Source organism: Marmota monax, unplaced genomic scaffold (assembly GCF_021218885.2).
Source record: "Marmota monax isolate L192 unplaced genomic scaffold, Marmota_monax_Labrador192_F-V1.1 WCK01_AAM20220418_F8-fsc00013, whole genome shotgun sequence".
Taxonomy (NCBI): domain Eukaryota; kingdom Metazoa; phylum Chordata; class Mammalia; order Rodentia; family Sciuridae; genus Marmota; species Marmota monax.
Window position 1 is genome coordinate 11,334,781 of NW_026692202.1, and position 16,957 is coordinate 11,351,737.

Below are 16,957 nucleotides of genomic sequence, written 5' to 3' on the forward strand. Positions count from 1 at the left end.
AGAATGTGGTCTTCTAAGGTCTTCTTCAACTTTTTTATTTAGTGTTCTATAGTTTCCATTGTAGAGGTTCTTCACCTCTTTTGTTAGATTGATTCCCAAGTATTTTATTTTATTTTATCTTTTTTTTACTGAAGTTATTGTAGGTGAGATAGTTAGGAAAACTATCTTGTTCAAAAGATTCATTATTGAAGTATAGGAGAACAATTGATTTTTGAATGTTGATCTTGTATTCTGTTACTTTGTTGAATTCATTTATCAGCTCTATAAGTCTTCTGGTGGACTGTTTCAGGTGTTCTAAATATGGGATCATGTCATCTGAAAGCAGAGATAATTTGATCTCTTCTTTTCCTATTTGTATCCCTTTAATTTCCTTCTCTTGCCTGATTACTCTAACTAGAGTTTCAAGAACTATGTAGAATTGGAACAGGAAAAGTGTAATTTGTTTCTATATTCTGATTTCCTGAGTTAATTTCTCCACATAAACCCTTATTGCTTTTCATATTATCTGTCAGCATTTCTATAAATGATTAAAGGATGGCAACAATATGCTGGTCATATTACCAAAGAAATTAATATTACAGTCCACCTTTATATGCATATTATTTAGTCTTTACAGGGGAAAACATTATAAACAGAAGATACTAAAGGGAAAATGAAGACATACCAAGCACCAAGTACACAGTCCAAAAATACCTAGGTGTTTGAGAAGTTCTTACTATCTTTAGGAAGATAGAATGAACACTTGAGTTAAACAATGAAGAGGTGAGTTTTCATTTTTAATATGATCAATTAAAAATATTTTGAATGCAATAGATTGAAAATTTTCATAAAAGTAAATCTTCTAGTTGTGGATAAATACAAAGCAGTTAGGGAAAATAATCTTAAGTGGTGCTTACAATAAAATGGCAGGTAAAACATGAGCATTAGAGTTTATGGCACATAAAAGTACTTATCAAGTATTATCTATCCTACTTACCAAGCACACATAATTGATTTCATTGCAGATGTGGTTCTTAGCATTGCCCTAACTGCAAATTCTTAATTCTGTAGCAAAGTTGAACCTAGAAAAATAAAATGATGAAATATTTAAAAACTAAATATAAAAGTGAAAATCCTGCTTTATGGAAACCAATTGGTGTAATTCATTTTACCAAAAAAGAAGAGGCAGGTTTACAATTGGATCCATATAACATTTCCTCATAAATATCAGAATAAAATTGTTGGCTTTAATTTTACTTTAGATGTTCAAGTCTGAATCTGAAACATGAGTTAGATGTGTCTGTTCTATAAACAAAAAAGACTTTTAATTGCTAAAATATATCAATGCATATTCAGGGCATTAACATTCTATCACAGTACATTGTGATGTTTCTTTTAGTTACCACTTGCATCTTGATACAATCTCATATTTTTTTTTCTGTATTACTGGTACCATCCTATCAATGAAATATTCTGTAGTGGTTGTAAAGTCAATATTTGATAAATTAATACTCAGTTGTCTTCATAAATACTCCAGATTCGTACAGTATGCAGAATATGTGAGCTACAAAAATATTAGGAGTATATAGTGAAATATCCACTTTTTTGATATTTTTAAAAATTATCTAATGTCACTTAATGTTTCCTGATGGCATCTTTATAAAGGACTGTTACTTTAAGAGAAACACAAGAATACAGTTAAAAGCACAAATTTTAATTTTGTGTTCTAGGCACAAAATAGAATGATGACTTGCAGCTATATTTCAAGGAATATATCAAACTGTGCCCAACTGTCATGCCTTAAGATATACTCTTGAAATAAAAATATACTCTTGAAATATTATATTAAGCCTTCTCTCTTATTGGAAGAAGGAAACATAATTTTTTGTGTGTATATATTTGTGTAAGTGAGTCAGAGCTTGAAAGATTGAGGAGTGGGGAAAGAGAAAAAGTGGAGAAACAGACATTATAAGAAAATGAAAAGAGTAAGGTAAACAGAAACCAAAAAGAAAAATAAGTATTGTGCCCACTTACTGCTCGTGGGAATATTAAAGTCAAAGTATATTGAACCAAAACATTATTTTTGTTATTTCTAATTAATCTATAGAGTACATTTTATTTTTATTTCATGACAGAAGTCAGACTTTATCATCAAATCACACAAACCTTGGCCTAAAATAGCTTTCATTCTATCTTGAATTTTATAGTTCTACAGGTATCTTTTTACTTGCATCCTGCTAAGGCCCAGAAACAACATGCATTTCTATGTTGTCAAAAAATGAAAAGATTCAGGGTGAATCAAAATCAAAATGAATGTAAAAAAGAGGGCAAAGAATGTCAAATGTACTGCTTGCCACTGTTGTTGGGTCTACTTTTCTTCTGCTGGGTCAGTGACCTCAGTGCTCAAGACTGTCAAGTAAAATAGTCTGAGCGACACCTGTTTTCCCAGAACCCTTGACCCTCACTCAGCCAGTAGTTCTGATACGCCCTCATGGAGAGCTTAGCAATAGAATCAAGGAAATGGGCAGCTGCCAGGGGAATTTTGCTATAATTTTTGTCTACCCACTTATGTATTATCTCTTACCTCATCTATATAATTGAGTAGCACTATTGATTAGCCTAAAAAGCTTTGAATTGGGTTTCAAGATATTACAAGCTCTATTCACTGCCAAATGTTAACAGCATGACCTTGTAACATATTTGAGTCTTACTAACTACAAAAGCATTCAAATTTTTACCTCTATTTTAATACATAGCCCAGAAAGAAGCTGTGAATAAGTTCTATTCTAATAAGCTTCAAAATATGCATAAATTTCTAAAGTTCAATAAAATAGAAAGTTATTGAACTATTCAAAAGGAGTAAAAGAATAAATGTTTCATTCTAAGTTATAATATATGTGAAATGTGAAATATGAGATGCTGTCACTTAATCATTTGAATTGTTCCAATCATTTTATTTATATTTTTCAGACTCATCCTTGCAAAAGCCAGTCAAGCTATGTATACAACGCATGCATTTAATTCTTAATGATAACTAAAACATACTATAACATACTACTTTGGTTATTTTGGTTATATAGGTATGGACCTAATCCCTGAACATGAGTTAAATAAGGTATATGACATAATTTTATTCTGAAAATGTAATTAAAAGGGGACTTTTATTCCAGGAAAGAATAATTTAAAAGTAAATCACAATAGGTTTATGTCAAGCAACTGGTCCAAAACTCTGAATTAAAGAGGGAATTGGAAATAGCAAAATTGGAAAATGCTTTAAATGAAGAAATTAAGGGATCAATATGCTCACAGCAGTAGGGTAAGAAAATCTTTTTTTAGCTCCATCAATACTCCAGAATAAAGAGCCCCTCCCCACACATCAAGGGCCAAAATCAGAATCAGAAGGGGCTGGGGTGCAGAGGCCAGCAGCCGGCAGTTCTCTGACCAAGGAACCAGTTCTCAATTGCTCCAGATGATTGCCCCATAAGGCAATGAGAAAGTTTGACTTAGTAAAATAGATACAAAAAAGGAACTGATACAAAAAGCAATGACAGGCTCATGATGGACACTGATTTGAGAAAATAAACCAGAGAAGATTCACATAGAGCAGAGATTATCAAGTAAAATTTGTAAACTCTACCACCACCACAACAGTTGAGTTATGTGTTTTCATGGTATGTAACTCAGTAAGAGTCAAAGTAGCAGCAAATTTCTAAAAAAGACCAAAGTAGATGAAAGAAAGTAGCATCAAAACAGCACTCAAAGCCAAAATCAAGAAACAGTCTTGAATTTAGAAGAGAACCTAAAAAAATAAAATAAAAAAAGAAAAAAGAAAAATGGAGGGGAAAAGTGCAATGTAAAACAAAGACACTCTTAGATATAGGACTACCATAAGATTGGTGGTGGTTGTTGTTTTGGTACTGGAGATTGAACCCAGGGGTGTTTAATCACTGTGCCACATCCCCACTGCCCCCCCCACCAACTTTTTTTTTTTTTTTTTTTTTTTAGTTTTTGAGACAGGGTCTTCCTGAGCTTAGCTTAGAGTCTTGCTAAGTTGCTGAGACTGGCCTCAAATTTGCAATCCTCCTGCCTCTGCATCCCAAGTCACTAGAATTACAGTCATGCATCATCACACCTGGCCATGAGGTTGTTTTATAAAAAGAGAGAAAGAGAGTGAGTTTTGCTTTTAATTAATTACACTGGTACACTATTAAGAGAAATAGTTGAAATGAATGGTAACTATCTAAAACATATCTAATTATTTTAAAATATGCCTTTGTTAACATTGGAAAGCCCATATATACTATCACTTTTGTCTTTTCTCCCAATATAAAAGTTTCTTACAGGTGATTCAAGTGCCTTTAACTCTTTTTATGCATTTGCCTCAAACATTCTAGTTCTGGGAATTTATCAAGTTTCTCACAAAATTCAAATTGGAGCACAGAGATGTTCTTCACAACATTGTTTATAATTAATTCATTCATTCATCCAACAACAATTTTGGAGAACTTTCAATGGGCCAGGCAATGTGCCTCCTGTTTTTAAAAATATGTAAATGCCATTAAAAGAGTGATAGTTAATTACGGTACAGGCATGATGAGCTATTATGCAGTTATTAAAATGATGTTTATGGAATGTTTAATGACTTGAGAAAATGCTAATGATTTAATATTGAGTGAAAATGTACTTACAAAATAGCACTTACCATATTATCTGAGACATGTAAAAATTGCATTAAAAATGGAAGAATACTCCAAAATACGAGCTGTAATTGCCTTTAGGTGGTGGAATGATGGATGCTCTTTCCCTTTCCATTGATTTTTATGAACTACATATATTAATTTAATTATCATTAATATATATCCAGATTTTGGTAAACTAAAACTATCAGAATATGAGCCAACTGACCACCTCAGCTCTAAGGATTTTAGTCTGACAGAATGCATGACATTCAGACAGTTTTTATAGACATGCTTCTTTGGAAGGAAAAGTGCTTGGTTTTATGCTTTGCCTATATCCTTGTTTTATGTTCTGAAAATGCTTCATATTCCTAAGAATTGAAAGTAGGTATATGCCCCATTATATCACTTTTTAAAAATATTTTTTAGCTTTAGGTGGACACAATATCTTTATTTTATTTTTATGTGGTGCTTAGGATCGAACCCAGTGCCTCACGCATGCCAGGCGAGTGTGCTACTACTTGAGCCTTATACCCAGCCCCCATTATGTCACTTTTATTAATGTATAATTCACTACAATTAGATGAACATATTTTCATCATATAGTCTAATTAACTCTAATAAATATTCATGCATATGTGTGTATATATATATATACACAAATGAAATAACTATTATAATAAAAATATAGAATATTTACACAATCTACAAAAATTTCCTTGATTTTGTTGCTTTTCAGGTACTCCTTGTCTCTGTGACAGCAAGCAACTATAGATCAACTTTCTGACACTACAGATAAGACTTTTATTCTAGAATTGCATATAATTGGAATCATACAGTATATGCTCTTTTGTACCTGGTTTATTTCACTTGGTTTAAACTTTTTGAGATATGTCGAAATTGTTTCACGAATCAGGATGGGATACCATTATATACATCTAAGAGTGGTTAAAAATGGAAAGATATGTGATAACAGATATCCTTGAAGGAGGAGAGGAACTCACTGTCATGCATTGCCAGTGGGAACAAAAGATTGTGTAGTCCCTTTAGAAAGCAATTTGGAATTTCTTACAAAGTTAAACATACTCTTGCCATATGACGCAGAAATTCTACTCTTAGATACTTATTGAAGAGAAATTGAAAAACATATCCACAAAAAGACATGTATAAAAATGATAATGAAAGCTGTACTGAAAACATTAAATTATCATAGCCACAGTTGGGAACAATTTAATATGTATCAATAGATGAAATAATAAGCATATTATGGCACATATGTAAAATGGAATAATACTCAGCAATAACATTTATCTTTTCAAAATATAATTTGTAAAACTAGTTTGATAATGTATATTATACTGAGAAAGACTTTAACTGGGAAAATTATGTAGATTCACTATAATTAAATATATGCTATTTTACATATATAATATTACTTGGTAAAATTTTAATTACTCATTTTTAAATGAGCTACAGTCAGGATTTAATTAATACAGTTATCAATTCAAAATATATTTGTCTATTTTCATATTTAAGATAAACAAAACTTTTATAACATTTCTTGTATATATCAGGGAAGGTATTACACTGGTTAAATCAATCAGAAATCTGAAATGAATAATTATTACAAAAAAAGAAAAAGACTCATATGTTTTAAATTAAGTCCTAAACTCCTATTGTGTCGTTTTCTACAAACATCTGGTGAAAACTTTATTTTTATTCAAATGAGAAACTCCAATAGTCAGAAATGAAATTGTCTCATTCTTCTTTTACTTAAAAATCAAATACTGAACACAGAATTAGACATGGTCCCTGCTCAGTGGGTTGCACAATCTACAATGACAGCCTGATTTTCTTTCTGCTCAAATACTGAACTATCACAAACTCTTGATAGAAACTTGTTTACTATTGTGAAGATATACTCTTACCCTGATATAACTACTGAAAGAGGGTTCACAGTCCTTTGAAAAACCAGGGCCTTCAGCATACTGGCAGGCCAGGCACAATAACTCACACTTGTATAAAATAAAGGAGGTTCAGTGTCAAGAATGGAATTCTAATAATGACTTGTTTTTTTCTAGTTTATAACTTAAGAAAGCTTGCTAGAAATAGAGAGCCAACTTTACTTGCAAATGTGTGCAAGTTTGTAAGTCTAGTACAGTATCTGTAATACAGTAAATGTTTGTTGGGTAAGAGAACAAACTGAAAATGTGCATTTGCAATGAAATAATATAGATGAACAATAACTACAGGTGATTTCTACATTCATGGCTTTCTTTTTCTTAAAATAGTTTTTAGTTGTAGTTGGACACAATAATCCCTATTTATTTATTTATTTATTTATTTATTTTTATGTGGTGCTGAAGATCTAACCCAGCACCTCCCACCTCCCATGTGCTAGGGAAGCTCTCCACTGCTGCGCCACAGTCCTAGCCCCACATTCATGGCTTTCACATCCCTGCTCAAATGGTCTCAGAAATATTTTGCCATTATGCCTTCTTTTATTATTTTCCTGAATTTTTTTTTTCTAGTAGAGAGGTCATTTTTGGCTTCTACATAGGGATTAATATAATCCCACTCAGGCATTGTTTAAATGTCTGCTATGTGTCAGATATGCCGGCAATGGTGATATAGCAGTGAACAATTCAGAAATGCCCCTCAGACTCATGAATTGAACATTCTCATGGAAAGAACATGGAGTTGGGGAAGGGGGAAAAGAAGAGATACAGTAAGCAAAAAAAAAAAAAAAGTATATAATGTTCTGATTGGTTTCAAACCTGGTTTCATTTATTTTTGACACAAGCCTGCAAATTAGCTCTTTTAAAATGAGCATACTGCAAGTCAGAGATGTCATCTAACATGTCCTAAAAGTTATATCATAGTAGGATAGTAATTTAACTCAGTTTTTTTCCCATTGGGAACCCCTTGCTATTTCCACTTACTTATCTTGTAAAAACACAACCAGAAGACAATTACTAAGTTTATAAATTATTTTTTAAAGGAAAAAATTGGGAGGGGAATTAGAAAGTACTTTAAAAATGAATGTTCATCCCTATGTGAAAGCCATGAGAATGAGCATTGTGTATCCCCCTCTACATAGAATGCAACTAAGAGTACAGCTGTTGCACTATGAAATCTCTTGAGACATTTGCTCTTAGTCCACAGCTGCTCTCAATCAGAGAAGGATCATGGTGGGGATATTAAGAGCTACCTATGCCTGAGAGACCAGGGACTCTTCTGATGACCAATCAGAAGACTCCTTGCTACACTTGCTGACATCATCTTTAGATATCACCTCTGTCAAGAGCACCTCTCTTGGCCCCCCATCTCCTGCATCTTTCACTTACATTGTGGTCTAAAGATTCTCCCAGCTTTATCTGGATCCCTCACCATTTTATCCCACAAAGGCGTTTTCTCCAGCAAAGTATTTGCATGTTTAATCTCATCGCATCTCAAGGTCTGACTCTTGAAGGATCTAGACAAATGATACCAAGATTTATTTGAGCAAATCAGCAATAAGATGGGGATTTGAGACTGACTCCCCATTCACCAGAAGGCAAACAGGACATACTAAACTTCCTCTTCCTTCAGGAGTGAAGACCCATAGAAACCCGTGTGGAAAGTAGATTTGAGTGGTACAAAGGGAGCTGTGAGAATAAGCCTCAGAGACCAACCTTTATGGGTAGTATAAGGACCAGTAGTCCCAAGCTGTATGCTCTGAGATCCACAACTTCATTTATGCTGACTTCACATGTTCCTTGAGCGTCTCCCAGTTAATGACTGAGAATGGCAGGCATACTAAGGCAGGCCCATTCCTGGGAGACATGGACACCCTTTGATGGGCAACTTCAGTGTGAGCACATTCTCTGACAGCATGGTCCAACCTCCTTCAGAGTTCATGGATGACCAAGACATCGCCAGCCATCCTGTCTTCTCTTCACCCGGGCTCAGATCTGCATGTTACTTTATTATATAGCCAGCTACACCCAGCTCTCTCTATGTTTCTTTCACACAGATATTTCTCCTAGTAAAATCCTTAGACATTTGATCTTGTTTTATTGTTTGATTTTTGAGGGCCTCTGTGATGTGTAATATATTATTAAGTTTGGGTTGTATTGATAAGCTCAGCCCCTCACATAACATCATAAGGAAAATGTAGTAGACTTGTAAAATGACTATTTTAAAAGTATATGACAAATAAGTGAGTGTGGTAAAATGTAACCTTATTATAAGACAGCTTTTAGAAAACAAACTAGACTGTGTATTTGTGTCATTTTTTATGTTCATACTGTGGCTGAATAGCATCACTAAACAGAGAATGTAAGTATTTGGGGCTATCTATGAAAGAAATGCCACTAAAATTGAGGCTGGAGAAGGTTTCAATAAACTTGGTTTTGCAACCAAACATAGTGAAAATTAGTATTTAATTCTTCCTTTTATGTTTTAAAAATTGAAGGGAGAATGAATATTGAATATCATTTCATATCAACACTTGGTAAGATGTTCCACTCTACTAATCCCCTGGAATACAACCTGTTCTAGTTTCTCTTCCCACAAACCCCTTTCTAATTTCTCAACTTCTACCTTGCTACAGCTTCCTCCCATCTACTTTCTATCTGATTTTATACTTTCTTATCATCTTCATTCATTTTCACTATAATAAATACCTGATCAAACTTGAAAATATTTTCAAGATAGTTCATTTAACCTTTTGAAAGCTATTGCTAACATGATTAGAAAGAACTATGAATGGTCACAAATGAGAAGGGCTGTCAGGAAGCTAAAAGTTAATGCCTTTGGAAGTCTTCAAGTAATGGTAACTGTCTCAGTTTTCTTTAGCTTTCAGTTTCAAAGACAGCACAAAAACCCTAGGTCCCATTTTTAAAGAGTAAAACTAATTAACCAGAGGTGCTTCTAAAATAGTATGGAGAAGTGACAGTTTTTAGAAAGTCCTTTAATCAGGTTAGCATTTTATTTACATTTCCTTATGTTATTTTTCTGCAAAAAGCTAGACTTTAGTCTGTCAGAATTGTCACAAACTCTGAATCATCAGTGTCAAAAAATGTGTGTTTTTTATGCTTATAAAGTTGTTCTCTTTGAGTTGTTCTTGTGTTTCCTGAAATGAGAGTTTTCTAGAATTTAGAATTGAAAACATTTAGCATAATTTGTTTTGAATTAAATCACCACTATAAAAGGTTTCCAATGCTAATATTTTTCTGTCTATCAATAAAGGTAAAGTTGTTGGGAATCACTTATTTTAGGTCTTCATCAATATAAACAGAAACACGAAAAAAGCATAACATTCTCTTTCCTTCTTGAAGCATAACTTTTTATTCATGATTCCCAAATGTTTTCACTTATCTTTTTAAAGTTCCACGTAAGAATGGAAATGTCTCTATGCAATAATGTAGAAATTCAGGAACTCAGTCATAATTCATTTCTGTTATCAGATATCAAATCTCAAGGTAAAATTTAAGTCAATAATAGATTTCTAAATACTTTAATGTTTGCAGAAGCTATTGCTGTGATGATAGAAATTGCATCTAATTACTTTGGATTACTTTCATCCACTATCAAAGTGTTATGTGACATTTTCTTTCTTAACTAAACTTAACCATTGTTGTCAACCCCACCGAAATTTAGTACTGAATGCTGTATTTTTGACACAAATTTCATTGGTGATACAAAGTTATTTTAAAATTTATACAAATTTACTTGAATTTATGGAGATGTACTTGCTCAGATAGCTATTATGTAATATATATATATATATATATATATATATATATATATATATATATATATATATATATATATAAAACAATATGTTAATAAATATATCATATATCATGAGTACATATATATTCACATCTATATTTGGAAATACATAACAACATGTGAATATAGATTCTGAATTGTTCAGTTGATACAAAGTTATGTCTCTTATGGTAAAATGCTATAATTATTCTTTATGTCCAAGTAAAATATTCCATTTTGTATATATACCACATTTTCTTTATCCATTCATTTGTTGAATGTCACCTAGTTTGGGTTCATAGTTTGGCTATTATGAATTGAGCTTCTATAGACATTGATGTGGTGGCATTTGCTGATAAATGGATGGAACTGGAAATATCATGCTAAGTGAAATAAGCCAATTCTAAAAAAGCAAAGGTCAAATATTATTTCTGATATGTGGGTAGAGAAGTATAGAAGTTTATTAGACAAAGGTGAATGAAGGGAATGGAGAGGGATGGGGATAGGAAAGACAATAGAATAAATCAGACATAACTTTCCTAGGCACACATGTGAACATACCACCAGTGAAACTTTACATCATGTTCAACCACTAAAATGGGATCAAGATTGTAATGGGTTACACTTCATGTATGTATAATATGTCAAAATGCACCCTACTGTCATGGATATCTAAAAACATTAACAACAAAGAAAAAAATTAAAAGAAAAAAGGTAGGTCACTTGTATTTTTTCTTTCAATTATTTCCCCCAAGGATCATGTAAACAATTCAGTAGAGAACTATCTAGCCTAACATCAATTTTCTTTGCATTGCTTTATTGATTTTTCCATAAAATGAAGCCTTGTGTTCCTTCTACAACACTCCCAAAATTACTTTCATTTAAGGGCATGGAAATATTATGGATCCCATAATATTTCACTAAGAATGTGAAATATAACAATTTTCAAGAAAAACTGCAATATGCATGATTATCAAACTATAATTATTTTAATTTTTTGCTTACATTTCTACTATATGGCTTACATTTTCTGAAAGCTACATACTTTATTAAAAGAATGGTTAATTGAATGAAGACACTGACAAATTTCTAGAGACATATGACCTAGCCAAATTTAATGAGGATGACATAGAAAATTTAAACAGCTCAGTCTCAAGCAATGAAATTGAAGATGCCACCAAAAGCCTACCAACAAAGCAATTGCACGTATATCTTTTTGTCTACCTACTACCATATATATATAGACTTTTAAAATGAAAACAAACTGCAGCATCTTATGCATATTGCTTTGAAAATTGTTTTATATCATTTTAATTTTTATTAATATACTTATGCTATCTTCTGACACAATAAATAACTACTGCATACTTTACTATTTATTTAAATAATAACTTATTATTTAAATAATAACTTATTATTAGATATCATATCTGTATCCAATTTTTTTTCTTACTATTGTAAACAATTCAATGGGCATCCTTATATCTTGCCATATCTTGAAAATTTACTTATTATAAATATGAGAAACATAGTTGTTAAATCTGTAGTACATTAAATACTTTTAGTAAGTTCCTGTGTAGACAGTTTATAAACAATTTATTTAACTATCAAGTATGCATAAGAATTACTCCACCCATCTTTAATGACAAAAGTAAATTTTTGCTATGTGGTTTTAATTCTGTATAAGAAAATAAACACTAAAAAATTAAAATTGTGATGCTGAAAAACATATCACTAGAAGGCAAAGGAAGAAAACATTTTTATGATGAATAATAGAGTATTCATTAAAAGAATATAATCTCAGAAATTAAAGAGATAGTACATGCAAATAATTTTTCATGCAAAATTTGGATGAGAAAAGAACACTTGTATAAAAAATTTGATTCTATAATTTAAATTTTGTTACATTTTTCTTTGAATCCTGGATTCTTTTAATAAAAGACAAACCTATATTGATAGGCATTTAAGGCTCAGCTGCATTTCTCACATACATTAACTATTTCAGTTTGACTGTTAGCTGAAGGGCACCCTTATGCTTATTGATTTATCTTTACTAGATTAAAAAGCAAGCAAGTTTTCTTAAACACTGGATTTTTAATACTGGGACTTAAAAAATACTAAAATCAAGATAATATATATATACATATATATACCTCCATCACCCCTAAAGTTTTTCTCAGGACCCCATGATGTCTTTGTTTCATCCCTTTTGACAATACCCCCCAATTTCCATTCCAGATAACAACTTATCTGCTCTCACTTCAGATTATTTTGTATTTACTAGAGTTGTATATACATGGAATTAGGTAGTCTTTTTGCTCTGGCTTCTTTTACTTGGCATAATTATTTCCAGATTCAACCACATTATTTCCCGTATCAACATCTCCAATAAATTTATCCACAAACATGAACTCCACTGGCATTGAAATTATTTCTAAAAATGCTCTGAAGCTTTGGTTTCAGAGGCAGTTAAATATTAGAAATCATTCTGGATTTGCATTTAAGATTTGTTTCTTCAGAACCATAGTGTTTAGGATAAATTATTCCCAGCCAACAAGGAAAAATCTTTCCAAGAACTCTGCCCAGTCATGAATTTTTCCTGTCTGGCTAGTGATAATAGACACTGTTGCAGTCTCTATGAGAGTGCCAGGCATCATTTCTTCTTGTCCTTCTAGGTGTCATTCCCCAGGGCTAGGTCATGTTCTTTCCATGAGTACACTGATCTGACTTCTTGCGGAGGACCCTTGGTGTATATTCAGTTTTCTCAGTGCACTGGTCTCCTTTCCTGTACTCTGTCTGATGAACTCTAACAACCTTCGTCACACTAGACTCTCAATTCCATCTGCTCATTCCAGGGAGTTGGGCAGGCTTTGTAGCTATTCCCTTTTGCTTGTGCTGTCATCCAGAAACTCCCTCAGGGCACTAAGCTGGGGAAATTTACCAGGCTTACTAAGAAATCCCTAAGGAATCAATGAAGTTCATTGACGGTTTTCTAGTGGCTTAACCACTGTTTCAAATATATTTTTACAGTTTTTGAATATTTCAATTAGGAGGATAATTCTAATCTCTGTGACTTCATCTCTACCAGGTAAAATCTACACTAATTTTTAAAAACATTTATTTATTTGGGGTTTTAAATTTCTTCCTAGGTCCTATTGTCAGCTTTTCATCACTGTGACCAAAATACCTGACAAGAACAATTTACAGGAGGAAAAATTTATTTGGGACTCACAGTTTCAGAGGTTTAGTCTATAGTCAGCTGATTATATTTCTCTAGAGAGAAAATTATGGTGGAAGGGTATGGTAAAGGGAAGCTACTCGGTTCATGGCAGCTGGGAAGGGGAGAGAGAGAGAGAGGAAGAAGGGTGAGGTGGCAGGGACTGAAAAATCTGGGCCACACCCCATGACCTACTTCCTCTAACTAGGTCCCACCTCCCAGTTGTCCATTCAACTCTCAGTGGATTGCTCTAGCAGGTAGTCATTGCCCTAATCCTTTCTTAAAAGGCCCACCTCTGTACCTTGCTATATTGGGAACCAAGCTTCCAACACATGAGATTTTGGTTATATTGGAGATCCAAACATAAACGACACATGCTTTTTCACAGTATATGGCTATCTTTGTGTCACTCCCTGCTCCACTTCTCAAACGTGTTACTGTTTCCTGTGTCACTCCTCAAATGACCCTTATCACTCATAAAATTAAATATAAACATCAATGTAGCCAGAAAAATTGTTTGAATAAAGTAAAAAGAAAGATTTTCATTGTTTACAGCTTTTTTTTTCTATTTTAGTTTGATCCAAGGATATAATGAATGTAGAAGAATGGGCAGAGTACATGGTCTTGATTCATCCATGACAGTATTATATTAACATTACTCTCAAGCAATATTTTAATAATAATTTTGCAGTTGTAGGTTATATTCCCTGAAAACATATTGAAATTCAGCTAATCTGTGTGGCAGATGAAAGAACATAATCATCAAAAGTGTAAAAGAACTCTAACCATGTCACAGGCCTAATATTTGGCCATCTCACTTATATTTAGAGTAAAAAAGAGTTTTAGTCTAGTATGTTTAATAAAAAAATAAACTTTCACTGAGCATTTATAAAATGAATTTCAATTTTTGCACAATGTTTATATATATATATATATATATATATATATATATATATATATATATATATTTATAGATCCATACCCTATCTCCAAACATAAGTATTACTGTACATTCACAAACCTCTGGAAATATCACTTCCCTTAAAAATTTTCAAAAGAGAATAACTTAGAGTAACAAAGGTCTTGCTGGAGGTCTGCTAACTATTACATTAGAGAATATTAGAGTATTAAGCAATGAAGAAACAATTTATATGAATTAAGCTGTTCAGGGAACATTTCAGAGAAAAGAAGTAAATTCTGATACTCTATAATATTTTAATAGATAAGGAATCTAAAAATATTGCTTCCACAAAAGGAAAATTACTAAAATTATAATTATTTAGTTATTACTCTATTATTCTTGGAGTTGGGTTTCAATACATCCTATTTACATCTTTGCTTTTGCGTTTATTAGTACATTATAGTTACATATAATATCAGAGTTAATTTTTACCTAATCATACAAACATGGAAAACAATTTGCTCCATTTCAGTTCCTGGGACTTCTCTTTTTTCTTCCCTCCTTCATCCTTCTGTTCCTCTTCCTTTACTCTATTAGTCTTACTTCTATTTATTTACAGCATTTTTTTAAAAAAAAATAGTGCTTTATAGGCATGCATAAATGTGAAATACACTGTGGTGTATTCATGTACACACAGAGTATAATTTGAGCAATTTCATTCTACCATTCCTCTCCTTTCTCATTCCTCCTCCCTTACCTTCAATCCCTTTCCTATACTCCACTTATCTTCCTCCTATTTTCATGGGATCTCTTCCTCTTTTTTTCCCGTGTGTTTTGGTAGAACTTTTGCATATGAGAGAAAACTTTCAGTCCTTGATTTTCTAGTCTGGCTCATTTCACTTAGCCTGATGTTCTCCAGTTCCATCCGTTTACCAGCAAATGCCATAATTTAATTCTTTTTTTGTGTCTGAGTTAAACTCCATTATGTATGTTTACCATATCTTCTTAATCCATTCATCTGCTGATAGGCATCTTGGCTGGTTCCCTAAATTGCTACTGTGAATCACACTGCTATAAACATTGATATGCCTGTTATCACTATAGTATGCTTATTTTAGTCCTTTAGAATAAATACTGAAGAGTGGGATAGGTGAGTTATATAGTGGTTCCATTCCTAGTCTTTTGAGGAATTTCCATATTGCTTTCCAGAGTGGTTGTACTTCAAAAGTCAACTCAAAGTAGATCAAAGACTTAGAAATTAGACCAGAAACTTTGCAACTGATACAAGAAAACATAGGTGTAACACTTTGACATATTGGCAGAGGCACTGTCTTCCTCAACAAGACTCCTAAAGCACAAGAAATAAAAGAAAAAAAATATCAGTAAGTGGGGTGGCATCAAATTAAAACACTTCTGCATAGCAAAGGAAACAAGAGTATGAAGAGAGAACATAAAGAATGGAAGATCTTTGCCAGTTGCTCCATTGATGGGAAATTAATATCTAGAATGTATAAAGAATTCAAAATCTTAGCACCAAAAAACAATTAATAAATGGGCAAAAGAACTAAACAGACACTTCTCAAATGATCAACAAATATATGAAAACATGTTTACCATTTCTAGTGATCAGGAAAATCCAAATTAAAACAATATTGAGATTTCATCTCACGCCAGTCAGAAGGGCAATCATCAAGACTACAAATAATAAAAAATATTGGCAATGATACAGGGGAACAGTATACTCATACTTGTTCCTAAGTATATCTTAATGGATACTTCTACTTTTTTGTTTTGTTTCATTTGTTTGTTGGTCCTAGGGATTGAACCCAGGGGTACTACACCACTGAGATAATCTCCAGCCATTTTGATTTATTTTGAGATAGGGTCTCACTAAGGTGCCCAGGCTGCCAACCAATTTATGATTTCTCTGCCTCAGCTTCCCAAATTGCTGGGAATCCAGGTGTGTACCAATACACTCAGCATTATCCCTACTTCTTCTTATGGAATTACGAAGTTGTTCAGGGCTTCTTATGACTTAGCATATGATGGTAGTTAAAACCCAAAAGCCATATCTTTTAATATGTCTACATTGATAAACTCTATTTAATCAGTACCGCTAAAAATCACCATTAGCATGTATGTCAGCCAGATACTTTCACAGTAGTTCTGTATAACAAATCAGCCCTAAACCCCTTAATATCTTAAAATAACAATCATAATCCATGTTCACCAATCTGAAAATTGGCTGGTGGCAAAATTATCTGGGCTGGGTTTGATTGAGCTTCATATTAAGCTTCAGGCTAAGTTTAGGACTGTTGTACTGGTCTCCATTTCTCCTTTTTAGCATTCTCTCACTAATTGGCAAAAAGAGTGCAGTCATAATGATATCAATTCAGTGGTGAACTGTGTCATTTCTTTATCAAAAGA

The 16,957-nt window shown here is 32.6% G+C and overlaps 1 long non-coding RNA gene across 1 annotated transcript in view; it reads right to left on the bottom strand.

Moving 5' to 3' along the window:
* Positions 1-16,957, bottom strand: part of LOC124082976 (uncharacterized) — a 196,131-nt gene that overhangs the window by 99,848 nt on the left and 79,326 nt on the right. The window contains exon 3 of the long non-coding RNA XR_006848576.2: positions 977-1,061. This is a non-coding gene — a long non-coding RNA (uncharacterized LOC124082976). The remainder of the gene's footprint in view (positions 1-976; positions 1,062-16,957) is intronic.